We start from the raw sequence: 24,118 nt of genomic DNA, 5'->3' as shown, positions 1-24,118 counted from the left end.
GCGGAGCGCGGCGCGCAGGGGGGCGGCAGCGGGAGGTAGCAGGGCCAGACCGGAGCGGGGCAACACGGCGCTGCCCGCGGCGGGGCAGGGCAGGGCAGGGCGGGGCGGGGCGGGACCGGCCCGGGGGCGGCGGGCTCGGGGCCCGCACGGAGCTCGCCGAGGCCCAGGCCCGGTGCCGGCAGCTGCAGCCTGGGCCGGCCCCGTGCGCCGCGCGGCCAACCCGGAAAACGCGCCTTCGCGAGAGGTCTGCACAACCGTCCGCCGCGCAGCGCCCCCCGGCGGCCCGGAGGTCCAGCCCGCCCAGCCGCCCGTCACAGCCCCTGTCGCGCCATGGCAGCCGTCAGTCACCCGTCTGGACCCTGCCATCCCTCCTGTTACCCCCGCTCATCCCCTGTCAGACTCCTCCGGTCCCCATCACGGCTCCGTCACTCCTGCCCCGGCCACACCCTGCTCAGCCGCTCGTCACCTCCTGTCACTCTCAGGGCAGGACCTGGGGCACGGGGGAGGGGGCGGGGGATGCACACCATGCTCCTCTGGAGATGCTGCACAGACCCACAGGGTGAGTTGAGGCTGCTCCAAACACTGCCCCTGCAGGGCCACCCAGAGCAGGCACCCTGCACCGTGTCATGGGGTTACAGAACCCCAAACTGTTTTCGGCTGGAAGGGACCTTAAAAGCTCACCCACTTCCAACAGCCTGCCATGGGCAGGGACACCTTCCAGTAGACCAGGTTACTCTAAGCCCCTGTGTCCAACCCGGCCTTGAACACTGCCAGGGATGGGGCGGCAGCCACAGCCTCTCTGGGCAACCTGTGCCAGGGCCTCAACACCCTCACAGGGAAGAACTTCTGCCTAAGAGCTCATCTCAATCTCCCCCTCTGTCAGGTTAAAACCATTCCTTTGTCCTGTTCCTACAGGCCTTTGTCCAAAGCCCCTCTCCAGCGGTTTTTGTCTGTACAGAAAGATCCAGCTGTTGGTCAGTCTGATTCCCAGGGCAAAGTAAATGAAAATACGTTTTTGGCCATTAAAACCAGCTGGAGCAGCTGGACAGAGCTATAAACTTCTTAAAACCTGCACCCCACTTCCTGCAGCTGCAAAACCTCTGGCAAAACATTGCGGAACCCTCCAGTTATGCCACCCCTGCCCACCATCCCACCGTGGGCACTCAGGTGCGTCTCCTCATCCCATTGAATGATGAAATACTGGCTGTCTCAGGTTGGAGCATTCCAGACTCTGGGCCCATGCAGGGACCTGAGTTTATAATCTCTGTGGTCTTACTCAGCTACCTCACACTAGCAACTGCTTTTAACACAGCTTTTTATTCATGACCCCATGTCATGAATTAAACCCCATGTTAAGCCCCATGAAACCCCCTGTTAAGCTTTTTCATGGGAACCCCATCCCACCCTGCATACAAAGAGGACATCCAGGTTGTGTCACATATGTGCTATCCTCTTCCTCCTCATCTCAAAATGCTTGATTTCTGGCATGGAGTTGTGTATGTTACAAAGATCCTTCAATGAGGGGTGTTCATCCCTGCACAAAACGAGGCTGGGAAGCATCCCATGGTTCCTCCCATGGACTAGATGTGGTTATGACTCAAAATGTTTTGCAATCAACTTTTGACATCTTCTGGCCAGAAATAGGACTGTCATTGCCAGAACATCCATTTTTCTCTGTATATAGAATTAGGTTGACTTGCATCCCTCACCCCAGAAAAGCTGTGGAGATGCATGATGGGCGACATCATCAGCTTGCAGGGGAAGAGGTGCACATCTAAAAAGACCTGCCACCCATCACTGTTGGTCCTGAGCATCCAGCACAGGGAAGTCCGAGACACATTACTGGGCCATGGCCTGGATCCAGCAACAGGAACACTTAGAAATGATATTCCACACCCTCCCAAAGCTCCTAAAATTAGACATACTGTGGGGGCAGCTGCCTTCAGGACTGGTGCTGCTGTTACCCCTGGTTTTACAACCAGATCATGATAAAGCAGAATCTGTAAGAATGCTACAGCATCCACAGCAGAAAAACCCCCACCGAGGTGCAGATGCATCCCGACTGTGAGCTGGAGGCTCTCAGTGGCCTGTGCCTTCCCAGAGCAGGGCTGCTTTGCTGAAGGTTTGGTGGTTGGAGAGGGAAGCTGGCCCATGCGGGGACCAGCGGTGAGATGCGGGGTCAGCAGTGGTCTGGAGATCCCATCCCTAGGAGCGGGTGACAGTTCCATGGACCTGAATGTCAACAGGATGCTCATACACACAGCTCAGATGGTGCCTGTGCACTTCCCTCAGTTGGAATAGCCATGCAGCTTTCTGCCTCCTGTTTGGTGATTACAGCCTGACCTTCAGGGTGGGGATCATCACCTGGCATACACACAGCTATGGGTTTAGGATTTTGTTTGTTTTGATTTTTTTCCTGGCTGCAGAGAACCTAATCTGCCTGGAAAAACAAGGCAATTTTTCATTATTTCATTATTTACTTTGAGTGTGTTGAGGTGCTGGCACAGGTTGCCCAGAGAAGCTGTGAAGGCTCCATCCCTGGCAGTGTTCAAGGCCAGCTTGGACGGGGTCTGGAACAACCTGGTCTGGTAGAAGGTGTCCCTGCCCATGGCAAAGGGTTGGAACTGGATGAGCTTTGAGGTCGTTTCCAACCCAAACCAGTCTGTGATTCCACGATTCTATGTTGCTGCCTTCTGCAGGGGATGCGTGGTGCTGCAGAGCTATCTCGGGAGCTGAGCTCCTGCACCACCAGCTGAGACCAAGCTGAAGGAGCAGAGGGATGGCTTTGGAGGTGGCTGGGAGGTGCTGCTGCACCCCCTGATGCTATTCTCATGTTCCAGATGAAGCTGCAGGATGTCATGGAAACATACATGTCTCTGATGAAAGACATCTCCCAGATGAAGGAGCTGCTGGTCAAAATTGAGAGACACTGCTCTCATGGAGGAGGTGAGACAGCAATTTGGGAGGCCCTGAGGCTTCACCTGGGAGGACTCTTCTGAGGTATTTTTGTGGTGTGGTGGATACTGATGCCCATTTGAGGCCCAGCAATGAGCTGTGTGACTTTCTGGGTCTGAGCAAGTCCCAGGGCTCCTGCTGTGCTTGTGAGCATGGGCAGGTTTGCAGAACAGGCCATGTTGTGGATTTTGGTCCTGGCTCCACAGGGACTGCCACTGGCTTCTTCAAATTCCGTTTCCTTGAACTTTTCATCAGCAGTGTTGTCCCCAGGGAGCAGTGGCACTGCTGTCACACCAGCCTGGGGACACATTGCCTGGAAGAGATGTGGCAGGTACAACTATCCCAATGGAGTCCTGACAAAGCCCTGACAAATGAGGAAGCTGGGTCCTGAGCCCACTGGGGTTATGTGACTATTTCTGACCACAGACTGGACTAGGGTATAAATGGAGCTCTACCAGACAGCTGTTTGGAGTTGTTCCTCATTGAAGCAACAGGTCTGCAGTAAGGGATGCTGTCCAAGGAAGCAATTTTGAGATTGAGAGCCATCCATTTTTAGGTGAGGGATTGCACATTTTGGATCATTGGCCATAAACTTTAAGAATCAGCAATGCAGTGACAAATCCATGTGATTTCCTGAAGCTGCAGTTGCTGTTGGTGGAGCTTTAATTGAGTTTGAGCAATAAATGCCGTTTAGCCTCAATTTATTGGTTGCATGGCAGAGGGAATCACACCTTTGGGCAGCAGGTTCAAGGGGCTCCCTAGCAGTTCTGCCTGGCAGGGATGAAGGCACTGGAGATTGATTCCACTGCTCCGCTGCAGGGCCAGGAGGTTAATTTATCCTGCCTGCGAGCCTGCTTCCTGGAGGACTGGCCACCAGCTGGCAAAGGGACTATTCCCTAGGATCATCTTACCCTCTGTCCCTACTCCTCCAGTAGCAACGAGCCAAAGCTGAGAGTGTGGCAACTGTGGAAGCAGCTCTCAGACCAAAGCATTACGCCTGTGCTGAGGTATGTGCAGAAGGAGATGGCAGTTTCTGAGCTGAAAACAGCCTCAAGACCTGGAGAGGAAGGTGGCACTTGCTGAAGCTGGGCTAGGTGTGCAGGAGCCTGAACGTGTTCCAGCTGGGTGCTGGTGGTGCAACGTCTGTGCCTGCACACCCTGGGCACCAGCGCGCTCACTTCCAGACCAGCAGGCATCCGTGCAGGAGTCCTCGCACTGCGGTTTCACCGGTGCTGGCAGAGCTGGAAGCTCTTCCTGTTTATGGAGGAGTGATCGCTCTGTGCCCAGAGGTTGGAGGCTGAATTTCAATGACTGAGCTCAGGGCACAAGCCGAGGCAAGGACACAGCTTGTAATTTGACAGGAAGCGCCATCTGGCTGTTGCTGTGCTGAAACCTGATGTATATTAGGAGAAGGGAACCTATGGCATCCCAGTAATTTCAGGTTTGCATATGCAACCTGCACCGGGGTCTTTTCCAGTGCCCCAACAGCTCCACAGTGCTTGTAGTCCTCTTTGATGACCTCAGACATTTCTTACTCACATGTATCTTGACTCCTCCCTGATAAGGACAGGCTGGCCAAGATACAATCATGGTTGCATGGTGAGGTTGCAAGAATGTCTTTGACTCTTCTACTGCCCAACTCCTGCAGCCTGGGAGGAGATGGAGAGATAACACAGAGGAGCACAGCCAAAGCCTGCAGGTAGCAGGACATGTCTGTATCTTTGCCCCACGTGCACAGCAGTGTGAGGAGAAAAGTGGAGGGATTGTGTGGGATGAATAGTGAGGTCCTGTTCCTTGATACCCTGTGGTCCTCAAGTGGAAATGGCTTAGCTGTGGCTGGGACAGGGAAGGCCAGCCCAGCACTCAGCACCTTAGCACACAAAACTGCAAGGCATAGGGCTTCTGTAGTCCTGCCTTTCTCAGAGGTTAGAACTGTGTGGATTTGGGCTTGACCCAGTGCTCTGAGCTCAGAAACAGGGGTCTGGCTGAAGGACAGCGGGCTGTCTTTGCACAAGCAGATTCCCTCTCACACAGCTGCTCCCCTTGGCCAGGAGAACCAGGCTCTGGCTTGCATGCAGCAGTGCCCAGGGTCCTGCCAGCCTTACAAGCTGAAGAGCAGCGGGGGCTTAGGGGACTAAGGAATAAACCTGTAGCTGTCCCTGAGGTAAGGGTGAGCCTTCTGGCCCCTCTCAGGCAGAACACATCCAACACCCCTCTGTCATGCAAGGACCTGTAGGTTTCTCTACAGTGCTGCTGTCTGGGGTCTCCAGACTTCCTGTGGCATTCAGGGGAGCTCTCCTTAGCATGCCACAGCAAGCACCCTTCTCAGAGAGGAGCAGGAAGATGGAGGAGCATCCAGTACAGCATCTCAGCCCAGGCTACATGCAGCTTTCTCCACAACATATCACTGCTGTCTGAACATATTAAGGCCTTTTCATTTCTCCTCTTGAAGATGTCCCTGCAAAGCTACTGCAGAGCATAGAACCACATCAAGAGGCCTGGTAATGAGCACTAGGCTTGTTTGATGCTGCAAGGTGGGCAGAAGAAGTTGCAGAAGCCAATCCTATAGGAAAGTTTGCTGTCAAGTGTCTGAATGTAGCACCCTACAAGCTGCAATGATATGAAACCACTTCTGCATTAAATAATAAAGAGACCTGTAGCTGTGTTGTGAGATCATCTCACAATAGAGGGGAGATCATCTGTTGTGAGACCAGTCTCACAGAGGGGAGATCTGAGGCAGAAGTTCTTCCCTGTGAGGGTGCTGAGGCCCTGGCACAGGGTGTCCACAGAAGCTGTGGCTGCCCCATCCCTGGGAGTGTTCAAGGCCAGGTTGGACAGGGCTTGGAGCAACCTGCTGTAGTGGAAGGTGGCCCTGCCTGTGGTGGAGAGTTGGAACTGGATGAGCTTTAAGGTCCCTTCCAACCCAAACCAGCCTGGGATTCGGTAATGCTCTGGTGATCAAATCTGACATGTTCACACAAACTGTCCTTTCTGTCTGGGCAAGTCCTGGTAATCAATGTGGGAGGAACCAGAGGCCTGGAGAGACCTGGGAGACATGGGAGTGCAACATCTCCGGCTGTGTACTGGCCACAGAAGAGAGCAAAGCAATGTGAGCATACAGGGCAAATCATTTCAACATGACATGCATGAACCAACCAGACCTTCTGATCACAAAAGGATACTTCATTTACCTAAGGAAACAACAAGATGGGAGCTGTTACCCCTTTCCCATGCAGCTGGTGCAAGTATAAGTGTCTTTTGGACTTTTGTCCCCAAGCCCGGTTCCCTGTTGTGAAGCATGTCTCTTCAGTCCTCTCCTTAGTATTGTGCTTCTTTTGTGTTTTCAGGTCACAACACTCCCCTTGCTGCCAGACTTAGCACAAAGGTCCTGATCGGCCAGATGTCCAACAGGAACAATGCACCTTGTCTTTGCTGAGAAACACTGAGAGAAAACAGCTTTTGACCACTGGTGCCTTCAAGTCTTACAGGATTACTCACTGGTGGTTTAAATCCTGCCTTGGAGACAAAGGAAGGCAGAAGGCAGAGGGCAACTAGGTTTGGGGCAGGTCAGATGACAAAGTCTCGAAGCTGAGTCCTTCTAGTGGTAGTAGTCCTGGTATGTATGATGTCCTGGAAGTACAGCAGAACCTTTAGCAGAGGGTCCAGGGCACGGCTGATCCCACACAAGAATGTCACTGTAGCTATCAAAAGGCCATTTCCGTAGGCAGAACAGTGGCATCTGTCAGGAAAAGCAAACAGCAGTTAACAGGAAAAGTCTGGTCAGTCGGTAATGCCATTCTCTAAGGGATGTGCATGCCCTTAAATGGAGGACAGATCCATACTGAATTAACTTCTCTATTGTAAGGATGATGACTCGATTTATTTCTAAAGGGTGCCCTTGCCAAAGGACTCTGTGCCTGTATGCTTCATAATAAAACAATTTAAAACCCTGTTAATGCTGAAATCTTACCAGGCTAGCACAGGAAGGAGAAAGAAAGGTTCTTTCCCTTCGCACAGAGCCAAGAGCTGCCAAGTTTACAGTCACCATGGGAATGGAAAGTTTTAAATTATTTTTAAAGGTTGGAAGAGATTTAATGGGAAGGATTACAGAGGACCACAGGTTTTGCGCTCAGAAATCACTGCTGTTTGATCATTACACTGAGGAAATCTGCCTCCTGACAATGCTCAAAAGCTTTCAAAGTAGTGGCAGGCTCATTGTGGATCATGTGGCTTAGTTTGCCCTCATTGTGCTGGTTACAAACCCCTTCCAGCTCTGGTCTCACTTGCTGAGACTGGAAGTCCAGGTACAAATGTCTCTGACCTGTGTTTTCTCACCATCTCTAGATGTTCAGCAAAGCCTCCAAAGCCTCAGGAGTTACCTTCCTGATGGATTTACAAACAAGGGATGCTGGATGCTTGACTGGCTTTTGTGACAGAAATGAAGGATGCTCTTCATGACACAGTAGGAATTACACTGCCATGGACCCTGAATCTAGAACACAGCCTTGCCTGGTTTATCCATGTTGGAAAATCAGAATTGACAGTTTTAACTGCCAGCCTAAAACTACAATCTTTGTACCTTTAATTGTTAAATACCATTAACATAACAGTAGCAAGAGCTCTCATCAGTGCCCTGATGGATTTCTGTTTGCTGGCACATTCTGCATTTTAATGCCAATCTTCCCATACCTGAAAAAGCAGAGCAGTAAACATCCTAAATGGAGCATCTTCAATGAGATGCCAGTTAATGGAAAAGACAGGATCAAGAGCCTGACATGCACTGTTCTGTACGTTTATGTCTTGTACTGGCTCTGTACAACAGCAGGTAGAGGTATAGTTGAGTGAGCATGAAGGACCCAAAACTAGTGTGACTTAGTTGACTGGTTTTCTTCATAGTGGTGAGAAACTTAAGGTAAGGGAATTCAAAATGGAATTCCTGACTGAATTACCCCTTTTTTAGTTTAAAACCATTACCCCTTATGCTATCGCAATGGGAATACTTGAGATTCACAGCTTCTGCCAGGCCAGCAGTCTATGGCACCATTCCCACCAGCCAGGACCTCTGTCCTAATTATGATTTTTCCAGTTTTGATCATCTGTTTTCCTGAAGGTCCCATCTCTTTGATCTTAACAGCAAGGGTTGGGAGCATGCGAAGAGAAGTCTCCTTAACACTCCAGTCCCTGCCTTTTATCGGAGCACCACTGGCTTCTCAGGGCTTCTCCAGAGCAATAGCTGGAATTCACAAAGCAACATTCTTGATTTAAGTGGTAGTGTAATCTGTGCTACAAATTCTTCTCTCCTAGGAGGAGACGCCATGCAGACCAATGGCTCTTACAGTTTGTGCCTTCATCCCTGCCTACATCCAGCTATCCTGCCTTATCTATGTGAGGATGTAAAAGCACGCTAAAATTTTCTGGTGTGGGAACTGGGCTGTTCTGCCATCTCCAAAGCTGCAGGACACCTGAAGACACTGACCTGAAAACCTGACATCCAATGGCTAATGCAGTAGTTGGCACTGCAGAACAGGGTCATACTTAATGGCCTGGGACAGAAAGCTGGACCTGAGCCAAGATGCAGCACAGAGATACTTTTATGAACAACTCTGCCCACTGGGTACTGGGCACTTTGCAGTGGGAGGCAGACCCTGCACAGCCTATCCACATTTGTGGAATTGCCACAGTGCCACTTGCCTCCAAGCACACTTACCTTTTACCTGACCCCACGCTCTTTCCCAGACACCATTTCCAAGGTCGTGGGAAACTAAAAATTCTCTTCAAAGGCCAGCTAAAGGTCTCTCCTCTAATCATGGAATTTTCTGGCTTAATCCAAAGCTTACTTTGAACCCCAGCTAACAGACTGTCAGCATGGGCAGAAGGTCAAGAGCTGCAAGCACTCAAGCTACTAATGCAGTGGGGACCTGGGCATTAATACAAGTGTGCTGCTGTGCTAATCTAATCAGTTTGTGAAGCTTGAGTGTTATTTTGCAATGTGACTCCCCTCACTAGAGCTCAGATCAGTATTTCAAACCATTTGCTAGCTGACTCACAACCTCAAACCTTACTGCTTTGGTCTAGCTGCCGGTCTGGGCACAAGGCACACAGCGTAGTTGGGGATCTGTAAGCAACTTGAGCAAATCTCAAAATCTTGTCTGCTTAACATAAACCTATGAGCTTATGTGAAGGAGAGGGCGTGGCTATCACCAGGACAATGGCTGCTGTGATTTACCCTGCAGAAACACACAGGGAAAAAGAATGAAGTCACTTGTCGTAACTGTGCTGCAGTAAGGGCTTATAGACGTGTCTGTTTACAGAGCTCAGAAAAATGGGAGGAAGCTTGATAAATTGTTCCCAGTGCTCTGCTAGTCATTAACATGAGGAGGAGGACTTGGGGGTGCTGGTGGATGAAAGACTGGACATGAGCAGGCAATGTTAATGGTTCAAACTGAAACAGGGGAAGTTCAGGTTGGATATAAGGAAGAAGTTCTTTACTGTGAGGGTGGTGAGGCACTGGAATGGGCTGCCCAAAGAACATCAGGATTAATCTTACAAAGCAAGCTAATGCAGTTTGTACCAATCAGCCCTGCAAAGCCAAAGGAGTCACTCCAGATGCACACACAGATGTGTGAGGGAAGCATCTTGCACAGCAGCTGAGGTGACTTGTGGAAACACAGCTTATTTCTACAGCCATCACTGAGTGATGGAGCTGGGGAGGATGCTGCTCTGAACTGCTGCCTGCAATGGAGTCTAAGCCTTCACACACTGCCCAGACCTGCATGCTTCAATACAGGATCTGTTTTAACACATCCTTTGCATCTTTTACTCTGCACACATCAGAGGAGGAGGACTTAAAAAATGGGCTTCTCAAATCAGGGTCTCTGTCCATACTGAGGGCACTGAAAACATGAACTTGCTTCTGATCTTCAGGAGTGCTGAATACTTATTTGATGCCATGAAAATATCTGAGGCCATTTATTTGGCTTCAATGTATCGGACTCAGGAACCTGATTTTATGAACTGCATTGGAAAGTTCAGCAAAGCTCTTATCCCCACAAGATTGAGACAAGGGTCCTCCACAAAATGCTTATGACTTTGTAGGGCATGAGTCATGGTCAGAGTATCATAGATGCTGCCATTCCTGCCCTCTTCACTTAAAGGGCTTGGTATTTACATTGCTGCCTTCTCAACACTGCCCAAGCAGTAAGTATCATGCCAGCAAACCTGACTTGCGCACCTACTGTTGGGCACTGCATGACCGTGCCTCTCTCCTGGAGGTTTCTGGACTAAACAACATCACTCTTTACCTTTCTAGATCTGCATGTGATGATGAACAGCTTCCCAGAGGCACTGACAGGAAAAAGACATATTCTGATATTTATAGATGTCAATAAGGTCTAGTTTCCAGCTGAAATAGTAAGCAGTGGTTTGGAATCTGTCTACTTCCTAGACAGATGTTCATGGCTTGGGCTTCCTGGACCTTCCCAAGATTTTAGGGTGAAGGAGAAAGGCTAGTGTTGTATGATGTATTCCCTGATGGGCACTACTAACTCCCAGACTGTTTCTTGTAGCAGGACTCCCATCATCGAGCCCTCATTAGGGAAGGACCGAGATTTAGATTACATGGGCTCCAGTGATATTTCTGAAGAGCTTATTCCCCACACTACAAACCACATGCTTACAGAAACTTTGATGCTTTTAAATTAACAGTTATTTCATTTCTGTCAGCACCCTCCTGTTCCTTTGAGACTATGCTGAAATATAAAGCTTGCTTATTAATCACTTCAAGATTTAATTACAATGCCTCCAAGTGAAATTTCAAGCCAGCCAAACTTTCAGAGCCACAGAAGAGACAGACAGGCATACCCATAGCAACTTATTACTTAGAAAAAGATTATTATGAACATGATTAATGTTACTGATTTCCCAGTGGCATTATTTCATCTGTCAGATACAGAGCGTGTTAACTAGAGTGTGCAGAAGCCAGTGTTGTACCTGTTGAGCCATCTGTGGGCTGGTGTATTCCACCCAAACCACAACTGCAAGAGTCAGTCTGTATTTCTGCAAGCACAGGAGGAGGAAAGACAGGCATCATCATATAGCTCCAAAGAAAACATGCACCCATCCTGCTGGATGGACATCCTTCCTTGTGGTTGAGGTACAGGTACATTAAAAATCAAATTGCCTATGGGCTAGTAATCACAGCACAGCTGGAAGCCAGAAATGAAGGCAACGTTTGCTGTTTGTTGGAAACCACAGCAACTGGAATGTCAGGCTTACTACAGCAGTATCCCATATTTTTTCCTGATTTAGAGCTTAGAGACCATGACCTCAAACACAATATGAGTATTGATGTGGTAAATCACCTAGCTTAAACCTGATAAATAATTCTTGGCCCTTCTACAGCCATGAAAGTGTATCGTTAGTTATTGAAGTGTTACTCAAGTCCTGGGAGCAGAGCAAAAGTCCCTAAACTCAGCAACTTTAGATTTCAGCAAAATTAGGAGCTGGGGGTATTATGGGGAATAGCTGCCAGCTTTAGATACTTCCCAGGAGGACAAAAGTAAGCACCTCTCTTCAGCCTCTACCCTGACCTGTAATGCTCATTCAGTGCCACTACTGCAGAGCTGGAGGTTTCAGTCTCACATCGATGGCACCAAGTCCCCATTTCCCTTTGAAAGCTGTGGCAGTGTGAGAGGACCAGAATGGCTGGTCAGAGTGATGGATGTCTGCTAGACAAGAGCGACAAGCACACTTTGCCTTGTCATTGACTTCACCAGAACATAGAAGTTTCATCTTCCTCACAATGCTCTCACTGTTGGAAGAGGATGAAGCATCCAAAAAAAGCATCTCCTGATTATACGCGGGTGACTGTAATCTTGCTGTTCTCTTAGATGTTGTGTCTGTGTCACAAACTTACATTTAGTTTATGCTGTCTTAATAACTGGCAGGCAGGAATCAGAAGCCTGTGACATGTTTTTGTCTTGTATTATTTACTGGCTTCTTTAAAGCCCCAGCTCTGGAGCCAGGTTTCAGTAGAGGAAAAAAAACTAGTACTTACTGCAAACTTAAAAATTGGTAAGAACTAGGTATCAGAAGAATATTAAAAAAAATTAAAAAATTTTAAAAAATCTAAGATCTGCTGAAAAAAATCTAAGACTTCCAAGTCAGCTTCATGACTTTTAGGGCCCAATTCGTTATTTTCTAAAATAAATTGTTGTCAAAGCTGTAATTTAGCTCATAAAAATGTTTGCTGTTCTACGACAGTAATGCATCCTGGGGTTAATGAACTCTTATCACCTACTGTGTCTCAGTTGTTTTAAAGATCAGTGACTGGCAACCAGGTGGAGAGCAGTCTGTTCGCGAGCATCCCTGAAGAGCAGACACTGAACATTTGAATCCTTGGGGCTGAGAGGAGATAGAGCAAGGACACAGAGCTCCTCACTGCACTTGTAAAAATGAGAGAACAACAATGACAATAATAAGGAACAACAAACCCTGGAGAAGAGGAGGCTCCATAAGACCTTAGAGCAGCTTCAGGTGCCTAAAGGGGCTACAAGAAAGCTGGAGAGGGGCTTTGGACAAGGGTCAAAGGGGCAGAACAAGGGGGAATGGCTTTAACCTGACAGAGGGGGAGATTGAGATAAGATCTTGGGCAGAAGTTCTTCCCTGTGAGGGTGCTGAGGCCCTGGCACAGGTTGCCCAGAGAAGCTGTGGATACCCCATCCCTGGCAGTGTTCAAGGCCAGGCTGGATGGGGCTTGGAGCAACCTGGTCTAGTGGAAGGTGTCCCTGCCTGTGGCAGGGGATGGAACTGGATGAGCTTTGAGGTCCCTTCCAAAACAAACCAGTCTGGGATTCTAGACACAACCTAAAATGTGGGGTGTAGCATCCCACTGACACTTGCTGCCTTGTTTTCCCCCATCCCACATTTTCCCCATGCCACTGCCACCACCATTGGGATCTGACCCACGCCCTGCCCTCATCTATGAACTGCTGCATGTGCAGTTGGATTTTATTTTTCACATAAAGTAATACTGCAATATCAACATTAACAAGTTCAAATGTGTTTTACTAATTTTTAATGATGTTTAAATGCAATGGGCTGTGTTCTTGACTAACATGGCAGTTGTTGAGGGATCAAAATTTATTTTATAAATATAATGTCTTCCATAAATATCTCTCTGTATATATATGTGGTCAAACTCCAGCCCTTTAATATGTTGCAGATCCTGTTTCCCTTTTAGGTCAATATATGTTCCTGTTCTCTCTGGAAACCACGTTATAACTTCTGAGACATCAGCATTTAACATTCAAATGTAATTTTTTTCAGTAGAATAATTAGTGATATATATGGTAAATACTTATATAAAGAATGTGTAAATACATAATATATATACATATATAAATAGATATATATAAACTAGATGTGTTGGGGGAGGGGGGCATCATTCCATTCCAACACACCCAGTCAGTTGCCAGCACCTATAATAAATGCTTGGAGCAATGTAGAGATATCCCAGCCGCTCCAGCCAATGAGCCGGCTTCAGTTGTAGCTCGGCTCAGATGCCTCTATACAAATGCCCATAGCACGGGGAACAAACAAGAGGAATTAGAGATGTATGCACATCTACGGGAGTATGATATAATAGGCATCACAGAAACATGGTGGGATGGCTCCTATGACTGGTTACAGGCTCTTTAGAAAAGACCGGCCTGGCAGGCGGGGAGGGGGACTTGCCCTTTATGTTAGGGATAGGCTTGAGAGTATGAAACTCTGGGGACAGGTGAGCAGTGAACAGAGAGTTTGTGGGTCAGGGTTAAAGGGAATATAGCTATGGGAGACATTACTGTGGGGATCTGTTAGAGACCGCCTGATCAAGGAGAACCTGCGGATGAAGCACTCCATAGACAGATAGGAAAAGCCTCACACTCGCAGGCCCTTGTTCTCATGGGTGACTTCAACCACCCTGACATCTGTTGGAAGGACGGTATGGCCCGGCACAAGCAATCCAGGAGGTTCCTCGATTGTGTAGAAGACAACTTCCTTCTGCAAGTAATAGAGGAGCCGACAAGGAGAGGTGCCGGGCTTGACCTCGTGCTCACCAACAGGGAAGGGCTGGTTGGAAATGTGACTCTCAAGGGCAGCCTTGGATGCAGCGACCATGAGATGGTCGAATTTGAGAGCCTCAGGACAGTGAAAAGAGTGTGTAGCAAGCTCACTGCCCTGGGCTTCAAAAGAGCAGACTTTGGCCTCCTCAGGAACCTGCTTAGGACGGTTCCATGGGATACAGCCCTAGAGGGCAGAGGGGTCCAAGGCTGTTGGTTGATATTCAAGGATTACCTGCTACAAGCTCAGGAATGTTGCATCCCAACCAGAAGGAAGTGCAGCAGGAGGGCCAGGAGACCTCCTTGGGTGGATAAGGAGCTCCTGAGGAAAATTCAAATGAAAAAAGAGGCTTATAAAAGGTGGAAGCAAGGACAGGTGGCCTGGGAAGAGTACAGGGATGTTGTCTGGGAAGCTAGGGACCAGGTTAGGAAAGATAAGGCCCAGTTAGAATTAAACTTAGCTAGAGGTATTAAAGATAACAGGAAGGGATTCTACAAGTACATAGTAAATAAAAAACAGACTAGGGAGAATGTAGGCCCCCTCAGGAAGCTCTCAGAAGAACTGGCTACACGGGATTTGGAGAAGGCTGAGGTCCTGAATGACTTCTTTGCCCCGGTCTTCACTGGCAAAGGCTCTGACCAAACCACCCAAGTCTTGGAAGGCAGATGAATGCAGGGACTGTGACAATGAAGACCTTGCGCCCACTGTAGGAGAGGATCTGGTTCGAGACCATCTTAAAAATCTGAATGTGCACAAGTCCATGGGTCCTGATGAGATCCATCCACGGGTCCTGAAGGAGCTGGCAAATGAAGTTGCGAAGCCGCTGGCCATCATATTTGAGAAATCATGGCAGTCAGGTGAAGTTACCAATGACTGGAAAAAGGGAAATATAACCCCCATTGTCAAGAAGGGGAAAATGGATGACCGGGGGAATTACAGACCAGTCAGTCTCACCTCTGTGCCTGGCAAAATCTTGGAGCAGATTCTCCTGGAAGGCATGCTAAGGCACATGAAAATCAACAAGGTGCTTGGTGACAGCCAGCATGGCTTCACTGAGGGGAAATCCTGCCTGACCAATTTGGTGGCCTTCTATGATGGGGCTACAGAACTGATGGACAGTGATAGAGCAGTTGATGTCATCTACCTGGAATTGTGCAAAGCGTTGGACACTGTCCCACACGCCATCCTTGTCTCTAAATTGGAGAGACATCAATTTGATGGATGGACTACTCGGTGGATAAAGAACTGGCTGGATGGCCGCACACAAAGAGTTGTGGTCAATGGTTCAGTGTCCAGCTGGAGACCAGTAACGAGTGGCATCCCTCAGGGATCGGTGTTGGGACAGGTTTTGTTCAACATCTTCGTTGCTGACATGGACAGTGGGATTGAGTGCGCCCTCAGCAAGTTTGCCAATGACACCAAGCTGTGTGGTTCGGTTGATACCCTAGAGGGAAGGAATGCCATCCAGAGGGACCCTGACACACTTGTGAGGTGGGCTGATGCCAACCTCATGAAGTTTAACCATGCCAAGTGCAAGGTCCTACACCTGGGTGGGAGCAATCCCAGGCACAGCTACAGGTTGGACAGAGAAGAGATTCAGAGCAGCCCTGTGGAGAAGGACTTGGGGGTGTTGGTTGATGAGAAAATGAACATGGGCCTGCTTCAGTGTGCGCTCGCAGCCCAGAAAGCCAACCGTATCCTGGGCTGCATCAAAAGGAGCGTGACAGCAGGTCGAAGGAGGTGATCCTGCCCCTCTACTCTGCTCTTGTGAGACCTCACCTGGAGTATTGTGTGCAGTCCTGGTGTCCTCAACATAAAAAGGACATGGAACTGTTGGAACAAGTCCAGAGAAGGGCCACAAGGATGATCAGGGGACTGGAGCACCTCCTGTATGAAGACAGGCTGAGAAAGTTGGGGCTGTTCAGCCTGGAGAAGAGAAGGCTGCGTGGAGAGCTCATAGCAGCCTTCCAGTATCTGAAGGGGGCCTATAGGGATGCTGGAGAGGGACTCTTCATTAGAGACTGTAGTGATAGGACAAGGGATAACGGGTTAAAACTTAAACAGGGGAAGTTTAGGTTGGATGTAAGAAGGAAATTCTTTCCTGTTAGGGTGGTGAGGCACTGGAACAGGTTGCCCAGGGAGGTTGTGAATGCTCCATCCCTGGCAGTGTTCAAGACCAGGTTGGACGAGGCCTTGGGTGATATGATTTAGCATAAGGTGTCCCTGCCCACGGCAGGGGGGTTGGAACTAGATGATCTTAAGGTCCTTTCCAGCCCTAACTATTCTATGATTCTATGATTCTATATACATATGCCTATATATACATACATATACATATGTCTATATATACATGTGCAAATGGTATCAACATATATTAATGGGGATTTACTGGCTAAAGTATGAAGGTATAATGAATTCATCTACCTCTAAAGAAGATTCAACCATTCATTTGAGAATTAAATAAACCTTTCAAGATCACACAGACAACAAGGGTAATGACAACAGATTTTGGAGGAAGTGTTGTCCCACGTTTTTAAAACTCTCTATCAGAATTGGTTTTCCCCTCAACATGCAAGCTTCTGAATGACCTCAGCTCTAGTCAAGGAAGCAACAGTTGGACATACACTCGTTTAGCTGCTGACTCCTTGTCATCTGTTAGTGGCACCAAAATATCTGGCTTTTCTTAGCCAATTGCACTGAAAAGGGAGCTCCCATTATAGGAAACCCAGGAAAGGGTAAACTGTAACTTCATTTAGAGTCTTCTGGCAACTTTTCTCACAGATATACCTCCTTGTATGGGGATGTTAATGGAAACAGGAAACAAGAGGCTAAAATAGTATTAGATGCAGCAGTACACACTCAGCTAAAATAGGTAAAGAGTTGATACTTTTGGATCATGTCCAGACCTTACTTGCATAAATCAAGTGTCTGTTTCTGAGGTAACAGTATTGAAAGCAAAACTTTATGCTTACTCTTAATGTGAACAATGTATATTAGTTGCAGTCATTTATCCCACAATAGGTATGAAGCCGCTTTCACCCTGTCAGTGACGTTTACTGCCTTCTCTCCAACCGTGTAAATGGCAACCCTCAATGTGAGATACACAAGGTGTACGGTTTTGTTTTCTGAAAGCCTCTGGAAAGATGTGAAAGACACTAGTCCAGGTAAAATTGCCGGACTCCAAATTGCAGCAATTCTGGAGTGAAAGTACCACTTAAAAATAAATGAGCCAGATGAAATGATTTGCCTTTTACAGGAAAAGCAGGTAAGAAACAATATTTCCCTTTTGGTTCAGTTCCACTCCTTCTGCATAGCTTGAATATAATCTGGTATAAATGTGCCCTTTCCAGAGAAATGGTTGCTATAGAGAGATTTACCTTGGCTTGATTTGAAGTATCCATTTGCAGGCCAAGCACAATAAGAATCTTTTAAATATGACATTAGTATGAAAGATGACAAATAAAAACTGTTCAGATATAAATACATTCACAGACCAATAGAGGGCGAGGTCGTACGAGTAGATTACAAAACTGTATGGGTCTGTGGTGCGTAATGAGATAACTTCAAGGGAACAGGGCTAACTATGATAGCTTTGTTCTTTGGCACCTTCTCCAGGCATGAAGGAGAAGGGGTGTTCTGAGATGATGGCAAATGTGTATGCAGTTTTTCATTCCAAACAGAAAAGCCCTCAATAAGTGAACTGGATAATGGCAAAGATGTCTACCCAGGCTCTCTACTACATAAATGCTAGTGCACTAATCACAGCATTACCTCCAAGGAGAGTTATCAACATGAACCTTGCCCACATTAAAAGTGGTAACACTTCAATTATCATTAACTATACCAGTAATACTCTCCTAGAATGAACACTGTTACACAAGACTAAAGATACTACTTGTATACTAGTAGCGGTGACAAAAGCAGAGGAACACAAGAAACGGTATAAAACCCATTTTCTAAATGGAACAGGAACAGGAAAAGCAAACGGAGGCATTGGGCCTCTGGGCTTTAAACTCAGGCTTCCAGGGAATTCACAGTCATTCCCCTGACACCTCTGCATTTGACAGGATTTGCCCAGGTGATATTTTGAACCCTCTATTGAGAGACTGCCCATGCTCGGATAATGACCTGAGCATGTACAGAAGACACCTTTTGTGTGGGAGTCATGCAGCCATGTAAGTGTGGCAATTAATCATGGAATAATTTGGAGGTCACTGGCCTCGGTATCATACCCGAAAGAGGCAAACTTTGAAGTTAGAGCCAGTCTGAGCCAAATGGTGACATTGGCTTGAGCTCAGCGCTGTGTAATGCAGGATTAACACGAACTGAGGCATGTCTGGCAGGCTTTGGGTACGGCTGGGGCTGGCAGGTAGCTGTCTGCACCTCGCAGTATTGGTATACCTGCAATCTCCTACGAATACCCTGAAAGGGTTTGCAGTTTTCTGCTCCTAGGCTAAACAGGGAAAGAACTTGGCATTGGGAAAGAGAAAAAGTAACACAACCAAAACCAAACATCTTTTAAACACAAGTCACATGTTACCCCTCTGAGAAAGTGGTAAATATGGACCTGTTGGAGAGGGTGCAGAGAGGGGCCACAAAAATGATCAGAGGGTTGGACCACCTCTGCTCTGGAGAGAGGTTGACAGAGCTGGGCTTGTTCAGCCTGGAGAAGAGAAGGCTCCAGGAAGACCTTATTGCAGCCTTTCAGTTCTTAAAAGGGGCCTAGAAGAAAGATGGGGAGAGACTTTTTAGCAGGGCCTGTTGTGACAGGACAAGGGGTAATGGTTTTAAACTAAAACAGGGAGATTCAGAGTGGATGTGAGGAAGAAATTCTTTACACTGAGGTGGTAAAACACTGGCCCAGGTTGCCCAGAGAGGTGGTGGATGCACCATTCCTGGAGACATTTCAGGCCAGGCTGGGTGTGGTTTTGGGCAACCTGATCTACTTGAAGGTGTCCCTGCTCATGGAAAGGGGTTGGACTAGATGAGCTTAGAAGGTCCTTTCCAACCCAAACTGTTCCTAGATTTCTTGATTCTGTGTTCTAAGGCACTAGAGGCTAATGCCATGACCAACTACCAGTTTGGAAAATGACTTTAGCAGGTACTGTTAGATCCTATGATAACTTGGCACAAACAAAAGAAGTGAAAGATGTCATTAAAAGGTTAAATGTCATGAAACTGTAAGGAAGCAAAGAAGGAGAGATACTGAAGAATTGCCATTACCAGAAGAATGATAAGCATCATCTAGTTTTTCAGCAGAAACATGGGAGCAGGAAAATCCTTCAGATAAGGGGAAAATGCCACCAAAATCAAACTGTGACATTAAGAAGGGTGCTTCCCTTTGCAGGGCTGGGCAGGATTCTCCACTGAAAGCCTCATGCACAGTAAAGGAAGAAACTGAGGCATTGCTAAAGAAAGAGCTAGGTAAACTGCAGACAGAAAATATCTGCCATACTGTCACTGTAGAACTAATAGTTCAAGAAAGCAACAAATGGTAAAAGCCACTCCTGACAACCCTCAGAAGGAAGAGTATTCCATATCCTTCCTATCACAATCTATTCTGGACCATGCTGAAGCATTATATTCGGGCAAGGAAAACAACATGCAGTCAAGATGCACTTTGCAGAGTTAAAGTAAACATGCACTTCGGTGGATACTATAAGACAAACACTGATGTGAGACAAGGTCCTCTCACTTCTTCTGCCTGATGCCATCATTGGCTCAGAATACCCATCAATGGATGCAGCAGCATGGGGCTCAACCTTCATGCAATGAAAGATCTGGGTTTTGTTGGTATGATTCACAGTACATGCCCAGCTTGAAAGGCAGGCAGCAGCAAAGGAAAACAGATGAAACACAGTTGTGACAACATGTGTATAATGACAGTCTCAGCTCCTTTGAATTCCATCTGCGTATCAGGGCACACAAATGCAAATAATTCTCACATCTTGAAAGTGGTGTACAAGGTAGCAGGGTAAAAATATAGAAGCCAAAGGTGGCATCTGCTTCCCCAAGTTTAACAAGACTTGTTCACTGAAGGTCTACAGCCCTCCAAGGCAAACCTTTAGTGCCAGTCATCTTCACATCTGGGTGTAAAAGCTGGGAGCTTTTACCTTAAGAGTAAGGACAAATGTGTCAGGGTCTATCCAGTCACCTATAAATGAGTCCTCCCAGTGAGTAGTGTTTCACATTGCAACGGGGATAGCAGGTGATGGAGGCTTATCCAGGGAAGCTGCCACATAAGAAGTCAGTGTTTGGCAGCCCCACATGCAGTCTGGATGCTGTCCTATACACCCTCACAGCTAGGCATGACAAAATGAGCCATTCTGCAGTACATAAGCATTAAGGTAGTCGCAGAGGTGATTAGGAGACTAAAGTGGTCAAATCAGCCATTAATTTCCTCAGCTGTTAGATGCTGAGAAATGAATCCCAGCAGTTGTTCTATGTGACAACTGAATCCCTGGATTTTAGCATTAAACAAAACAACAAAGCCTGGTTGAAATAGCACCAGCATTAGATGAAAGAGAAATATCTCCAAAGAACACCAGAAGATACTTCAAATGCCTTCATTGATTCCCTCACACTAAAGTCACCATGTCCTGATATATCATTACATATATTATTATATATCAATATATATCATTATATATTACATCCGCTCATTCACTCTATTTTGTGTTTAGATATCACAAAGACCACAGTGTCTTCAAGTGTAATTAACTGACACTCAATTTGCTTATGCTTCAGCCACCCCTAGAAGTCTGGGAGGCTGGCACGCATCCCAGCACATTACTCCTCTAACACAAGATGTCAACATCTCAGTGCAACGACTCTTCTCACTGTCAATGTTTCAGAGCACTCGCCATGTACAGTGCCTGCACTGACAATGGCCAGTGGATCTGGGATGAGCTGCTAGACCAGGGAGCTTAATTTGATGTAATGATATCATTGTGCCTGCAGTGTGAATTTGTTGGGAAATTCAGGTATAGTGTGGGGACTCCCAGACTTGTAGTCTGAGAGGAAAGAAAGGAAATACCACATCATTTTCTTACATAAAGTCTAGTGAAAAATCAATCTGCATCCCTTGACAAAGTTGTAGCTGGGAAATAGATGGGGGTCATTGCGTTGTTGAAATCCACATAGATAAACCAATCTTAAGCAGAGCCTTGGGCTTTATGAAGACCATTCCCAGCCCTGAGGCACGTACATCCTCTTGTGACTGCACAGAACCATGACCAGCAGCAAATCCCTAACAGAAGTTAACCTTGCATAAAAACAAAAGCAAGGACTTTAAGCTTCCCTTCAGAACTAATAATGTGGTAGTAAACAGAATGAAATGCAGATGATGCCAAGTGTAGAACCAAAACATTGATGGAGTGATACTGAACAACATGAGTAGAGAAAATAGTATCTACGCTGTATTGACATAGGGTGATTGCTGGCTTGTTGAAGTCAGTGAAAATGTTCTTGATATTAAAGGGTGGAGCAGTGAAGGATCTGTTCTCTATTTTTGCGTCTTCTAGTTGCCACTCATCAGATTTATAATCTTCATCCAAGGACAAAGCTGAAAGAGCTTCATAAGCCCAAATTGCACTGCATGGCAGATAAAGTTCGCTGCATCTGTAAACTGGACTGCCTTCCTGCTGCCTTGTCATGTTTAGTACAGAAGCTTTTGCAATATGTGAAGGTATAGCACCCCAAAGTCTCATACGAAAAAGCTGATAGGGTGTTTGTTCAGTGGAAAATAGCAGACACACAGCTCAAATCTCATAAATGAGAGAACCCATCAAAAAGAGTTTCTTAGGTAAATACATCCTATTAGCAGGGTTTTACCACTGTGCTGGTAGATCACAGAGCACTCTCACACAGCTCTGCAATGTGCAGGCACTATTACTAGTCCTCTAAAAACCAGACTGGCTGGATTGAGACATGCATCACACATGAAACTGATGATCAAGAGTTTGGGTCTTTTTAATAAACAGATAGAGTTAATGTTAGACTTAATGTTAGGTTTAGGAACATAAATTAATACCCTGACTTTCAGAACACAAAAAACTCTACAGCACCCAAGGAGTCCAAGTGAAGGGATTTTTTAAAGTTACAAATTAATTTTATCAGCCACCAAAAAATCACACTCAAATGATCTCAAAATTAAATTATTCTATGATTCTGTAGTTCTGAAAAGGGATGATATAAAAATGTGTTTGAACACATTTCCAGGAGCTTCATGTGCCCTGAACTACTGACTATCCCAAATACTGCTGATTTTATAAAGATGCTTTCCATTTGAAATGTTTTTTCTATGCCTCCATTGCCTATTGAAAGACACAGACACACAAGACAGACTGGACAGGAGGAAACAGCAGCACTTCTTGTTCCTGAAGTTCTGTCAAATATACAACATCAAGTTTGACAGTGACCTATGGCAATCTTAGGTCACTTTTAAAACAGTAATTTCCAATGAGGATTTGACTTTGAAGGAATAATGTCACATCTAAGATATTTTGAAAGCAATAGTTGTTCCTTTGATGGATGCAGAATCTACCCACTTGCAAGCCTATCTCAGCAACTTGATGGAGGGTTTGTTCTAAAATCCTACCCTACTGACAGAGAAGGCATAACTGCTGTAGAAGAACAAGTAGTCAGTTACCTTTTACTTTCAGGTTCACTGCATACATGATCTGCTCTGATTGTCCTCTTCCATTCCTCTGGAGCAATTTCTGGAATCTTCTGTTGCAAACAAAAAGCATAAAGGGGATCATGATCAGGTGAATCAAAGGCCACAAACCGCATTCCCTAACCAAGAATGGCTGATCCTGTGCCAGTCAACTTCTCATAAAGTCAAGGTGATGGTATCAGCATGAATATTTTATCCCCGTCTGCTTTTGCTTTGATCCCTGGGCAGTCTTCAACAGACTGGGTCAGGGATCCTTTCCCACTGTCTTCTGGGATTTAATGGGCCCTTCCAGCATCCCCGACTGTGCACACAGAGTCTCTGTGCTTAACCCCCTGGGAACTGGGACATGCTGCTGTCCCCTGCTGTAAAGCAGGACACAGATTCCTAATTGTGTTTTGGTGTTTGACTAAGAGCTGCTCCTCAGCGTCACTGTCTCTTGTATCTGAGATTTCATCTTTGAGCTAGGCACTTGGGCACTCTTTTGGCTTCTGGCATAAATGACTTCTTCAGGGCCACATGCAGAAAACATGGGAAGCCTGGATCCAACATTGTGATTCTAGAGCTAATTTAAAAGGAGATCCTGTCATGAAAAACTCCACTCTGCGATTATATGCCTACCATACTGGTAGGGCAACCAGAAAGAAGGATTTTCTTGCAAGATTATGTACTACACTGAAAAATAATCATATGTTCTAAGAAGAGAATTTAAAAAGCAAAATAAAATGGGAATGTTTTTACACTGAATTAGTTATCCAGCTTAAAACAGGCACGTAGTGCATACACTTCACCTAACGTTTAGTTACATGATCCCATGTCTGTCTTCCATAGAAGCTCTGCTTCTCTCAGTCCACAAGGAAGAGATGCAGAGGAAACTGCTCTGACTTACCAGATTGGATGAGTCCTACCAGTTCTAAGTCCAGAGCACAGAATGAATCAAAGAGCCTTTTTCAAGCTCTGCCAGAAAGAACGGTGGGAACAAACAATGCTCAGGAGGAAATTGAGCCTGAACGCTGAGGAGGAATATTATTAAGTTAAGAAGAAAAGTAAACAGAGAGGTTTGGAGGAGAGAGGGGAAGGAATGTATGCATTAACTTGCCCCATCACCGTAGGGTTTGTCCATTCGTAGGCATTTGGACCAGAGTCCTCCTCCCATCAGAGTCAATTGTAAACCCTCTCTTTGATGCACTAAGGCAGGGTCTGGCCCTGCATAGCAATTAATGCCTTCAAATGTGCAAGTAATTAATCCTTCCAGTCTTGGTGAGCAAGAGATGTCTACATGGCTCAAAGACTCTTTACTGACACAGAAACTGAAAAAGCAAGAAGTGATGTTCTCAAAGTCACAAAGTACATCCTTGGCAGAACTGGGAAAGATTCAGAGAAGCA

The 24,118-nt window shown here is 46.6% G+C and overlaps 1 protein-coding gene across 1 annotated transcript in view; it reads left to right on the top strand.

Moving 5' to 3' along the window:
• Nucleotides 1–24,118, top strand: part of EDC4 (enhancer of mRNA decapping 4) — a 227,129-nt gene that overhangs the window by 44,258 nt on the left and 158,753 nt on the right. The gene's annotated exons all lie outside the window — the stretch shown is intronic.

The sequence above is a fragment of the Pezoporus wallicus genome, unplaced genomic scaffold (genome assembly GCF_028554395.1).
Source record: "Pezoporus wallicus isolate ANWC-B61680 ecotype Strahan unplaced genomic scaffold, APGP_CSIRO_Pwel_v1 contig_13006, whole genome shotgun sequence".
Taxonomy (NCBI): Eukaryota; Metazoa; Chordata; class Aves; order Psittaciformes; family Psittacidae; genus Pezoporus; species Pezoporus wallicus.
This window is presented reverse-complemented; position numbering and strand designations above follow the sequence as displayed.